This window comes from Mus caroli, chromosome 7 (assembly GCF_900094665.2).
Source record: "Mus caroli chromosome 7, CAROLI_EIJ_v1.1, whole genome shotgun sequence".
NCBI classification, from domain to species: domain Eukaryota; kingdom Metazoa; phylum Chordata; class Mammalia; order Rodentia; family Muridae; genus Mus; species Mus caroli.
In genome coordinates, this window is record NC_034576.1 from 106347532 (window position 1) to 106352421 (window position 4890).

A 4890-nucleotide genomic window follows, 5' to 3' on the forward strand; every position below is an offset into this window, starting at 1 on the left:
CATCCAATAGCTGACTGTGAGCATCCACTTCTGTGTTTGCTAGGCCCCGGCATAGTCTCACAAGAGACAGCCATATCTGGCTTCTTTATAAAATTTTACTTTTACATCTCTGTAACTCTTCCAAAACCTTTTTGTTTTCTGGCTTTTTCCCCCAAGTAATATACTTTTCAGTTCTCAGGTTAAGAACTTCTGTAACTTGTTTTCTTGATGTTGAAGACTTGAATGTAAAGAGAAGAGATATTTCTGATGCAGTGTGGCATCCCAGTCCTCTCAAGCTCCCTGCTAAGTCTTCACTCTTTTTTTTTTTTTATCATCAAGGCTTTGGGATCTTCATCCCCTGCCTAAACTGAGACCAGTGTGATACTTATCTATTATAGTGTTTTTCTACTTTATCTATGTGTCCCACTTTTGAGAAACATCTTTCTTCACCTTGGTCATCACAAGCAACAAATATTCAATAGTATTAGCACATGATGTCCCTTCTGAATACTCAAACATTATAATCCAGCCATGTTTTTCAAATTTTAAAATATATTTTTTCATTCTTTATAATCACACACCTGTGTACAATGTATTTTGATCATATTCACTCTCTCAACCCACTTCCCAGGTTTTCCCAGAAACTCCTACCTGATCCTTACTTTATAGCCTCTTTTTTTGACCCATAAAGTTCAGCTAGTACTGCTCATATAAGCATAGATATAAGATCAACCACTGGAGCACAGGCAAACCTCTAGGAGCCACAATCTGAATTAAAATGAAATAAAAATAAATATATAAATAAAAACTGCCTTTCTCTCATTCAGTTACCAAGCAAATTAGGAGATTTACACAATTTTTAATGCCTCCTCTCCAAGTAACCCCTCCTCCATTGATAGAAGATTTCTCTTCTCATTTTACCTGTCCCAACTCCTCAGTGGATGCACACAATCAAAACTTAGATTTTTCTTGGCCATGTAGAAAATACTAAGTTCTTCTACAGCTTTCTCCAGTTCAGGTAAGAATTACGTATGCATATTTATTGTTACACATAATATATAATTTTATGTATTACATTTACTGGTGCAGTTTTAATACCCAGCCTTCACTAAAACCCTAGTAGTGATGAGGTTTAATTATTTCCTTTAAGATTTGTATATTATATAAAAGCTTCCTACTTAGAGGCTCTCTGAGACTTTTCTCATCCCTAGGGGAAAAAAACAAAACAAAACAAAATAACAACATAAAGGAAATGAAATTTAGCTAACTTTTTCTTGAGGAGAAGCTGCAAAGGTGGACATATCTCCCTGAATATAGAAAATTATGCTCCAGTAATCTTGAGGAAATAGTCCAAGGCCTCTGTGGTATTTGTGATCTAGAGCCATGGTTACAGAAGCCACCAACACCTGAAAAGAAACCTGCACTGCTGGGGTGAATTCCTTGCCAAAGTGGAGGAACAGCACAAATGCTATTATGTTTCCCAAGAACTGTGGAGAAGAGCACACACATTTACCCCTGGTTATCAGAAATCAAGCTAGTCTTTTAAGGAATTGTACTAACACTGTGGATTTCCAGGATATTTCTTCTAAAATGTGTCTTTGTATTTTTTATATAATATTTATATTTACTACTTAATTGATTAGTTTGATGGTGGGCTCCTTTTTACCATCTACTGTTACCCCATCTCTAATATGACTTTCAGGTCTTCCATCCTTAGACATTAACTCTTTTTTCCTTATCTTTGCCCTTACTCTGCCTAAATTCATGAAATTCTTATTATTTAAAGAATGATTCACAGACTCTAGAACCACACATGCCTCTTCATTAAGGAGACTCTCAAAAGCTCAAGCAATGGTAGCAATAAAAAGTATGTTTTCCAGATGTAGATATAGTAGATGAGAGATAGTATGTATAATTTAGGAGGTGATCCTACAAAGGGGATTTGAAGATGAATGAAGGAAGGGAATTGGGGAAGAGAGAGGAAGAAGGAGGAAAAGATTTGTTAAAGAAGATTATGGGGGAAAGGGGGGAAAGTTGACTTGTGAAGGAAAGTTAACAAAAGAAGAGTGGTAAGCGAAGAAATACAGAAAAGTAGAGGAAACTGTGGAAAAAAGGCAAATGGAAAAAGAAGTGATAAAACGAGCAGAAGCAGAAGCCAGAGCATCTGGCCCACTCACCCTGAAGTTCTCAAGATCTACATGAGCTTGTCACAGTGCAGTTTCATTCATGCCAGAAAAGGTACCCTTGAGGATGGCCAGGTGTTTCAGGTGGGTAGAGAAAATCAGTTCCTGCCAGACATTCTGCTCTCTCTTCACCTACCAAGCTTCCATGTGTCCTGCTTATGCAGTCTAGTACAACTTCTCCAGTGACTCGCCATCAATGTTCCCCATGTCTACCATGTCCCACAGGCCACTGATGGCCAACTTCTCTTTGTCAGTCAGTACACCCTGGTGTAGGACTGCTGCTAGTGAACAACCTGTGTCAGAAGCAGATGCAGGCACAGCAGGCACTGCTCTACCTTTAATGCCCATCCCAGATTACCTGACTTCCATGTAATGTTACTTGCATGTATGTTTTCAAGTCTGAAGGCTTGGTGTGCTCTTCCCTGGGAAAGGCTATTTCTCTAGCTCTCACACTCTTTAGTTGCCTGTTGTTCTTTGTTGGAGGGGCTGAGGCCCGCTGGGCTTTTCCCTATCCACGTTAGCATGTATTATTATTGTCTTTGTGTACCCACATAGGTAATTGTGGTGTGAATGTTATGAGAGCAACTAACCAGTTTCTGATGGAATTTAAGGTCTGTTTCACAAGATAGAACTCATGCCTGGTACAGTTATCTGGACACAAAACATTGCTGCCCAAGTCATAAAGGAAACACTAATATAATTATTCTCTTAAATAAGCATAAAAGTAAATTTCTGCCTAAGTACTTACCCCTATATACATAGAATAAAACATCTTTCAACTCTCATTAGATAAGCTCCTTCCTTTGTACAGATACCAATAAATGGAAAAACAAAACTGGTCAATCCACAGAGAAAGATTGTGGCAGCTCTTAGTGGAATACCTATATCACACCTCCTTCTTCCAAGGCTCAAGGATAATTTTGGAAGAGAAAAGCGTGAAATATTTTAAGAGCCAGAAGTAGTGGACATCTACAGCAAAATGGTATTTGCCATGAATGACAAGGCAAATGACTGGGCTTAAATATAAGCCATATGAAGTTGGGAAGGAAAGGGGGCAGGTGAATAAGGGAAGACTTGAATGGGAAGGACTGAAGGGTGGATTTGATCAAAACATTTCTATGTATGTATGACTCTCTCAAGTAATAAAGGGAATGTAGCTGTTTCTAAATGTACACTCAAGTAAATTAATATAACTATCTTAGTGTACAAACTAGGGATGGCATGAGATTAAAAAAAATGAAGATGAATCATTTTGATTGCCTTCATCTCTAGCAAAGCTCATATCTGCACACAAATGGGAATAGCCATATGGCCAAATAGGAGAGCTTTTTATATCTATTTAGTAATATTTTATTTATAGCTGCGATGATTTTTATATCTTTTATATAGAAATGGATATAGAGAGGATTTTTTTATTGGTGTAGAGGAACAGAATGTAGAGATTGAGAAAATGCCATCTAGATTCTCCTTCAATAAAGAATATTTGTGAGCCAATAGTACTGCATACAACTCTTTCAGCATAGCCAAATATCCAATTGGTTTCAAAGTTGGAGATCTGACCTGGGAGGATACCTTGATGTCCAGTATCTAAACTTCCAAAAATCTTAAATAGTAAGCCTTTTCTGTCTCATTGGACATCTAGGATATATATGGTCTTAGGTGCAGGAAAATTAAAGTCATCACCTTACTAGCAATCTAGGAGTTATTTTTAATAATTTCTCTCCCCTTAGGCTTTTAGGACTATTTCTTCCAAAGATAAATTAACTCTTACATGTCTATAAATGTACCATCCATTTTCCACATGCCATTGCTCATACCTGAATGCTCACCTACAAGCAGTTTCTGGCGTTTTCTCTCTTTTTAAAATTTATTTATTCACTTTGCATCCAGGTCATGGTCCCTGCTCCTTCCTCTTCTCCCAGTCCCACCCTCTGAAATCCTTCCTCCCATTACCCCCTTACATTCTCCTCAGAGAAGGGAAAACTCCCACTTAGGTGCCACACACCCTGGGACAGCAGATTGCACCAGTACTAAATCCATGCTTTCCCACTGGGGCCCATTCCAGGTAGTCCAGCTAGAGGAAAGGGATTCAAAGGAAGGCAACAGAGTCAGAAACAGCTTCTTTTACAAGTGTTAGGGGACCCACATGGAGACCAAACTGCACATCTGCTACAAATGTGTAGGGAGCCTAGGTCCAATCCATGCATGTTTTTTAGTTAGTGGGTCAGTCTCTGTGAACCCTCATAGCCCCAGTTTTGTTGACTCAGTAGGTCTTCTTGTGGTGTCCTCATCCCTCTGGCTCTCTCAATCCTCTCCCCCACTCTTCTGCACCACTTCCTAAGCTCTACCTGATATTTGGCTGTGGATCTCTGTATCTATTTCCATCAACTGTTGGATGAAGGCTTTCTGAAGACAGTTATACTAGGTTCCTGTCTGTATGCATAGCAGAGTATCATCAATAGTGTCAGGGGTTGACTCTCTCCTACAGGATGAGTCTCAAATTGGGCAAGTCATTGGTTGGCCATTCCCTCAGTCTTTGCTCCATATTTACCCCTGCACATCTTGTAGAAAGGACAAATTTGGGGTAAAGGTTTTGTGGAAACTTTGATGCCTGCCTCCTCCACTGGAAGTCATGCCTGGTTACAGGAGGTAGTCACTTCAGTCTCCATATCCTCAGTTGCTAGGAGTCTCAGCTAGGATAACCAACCCCTTAGACTTCTGGAACACT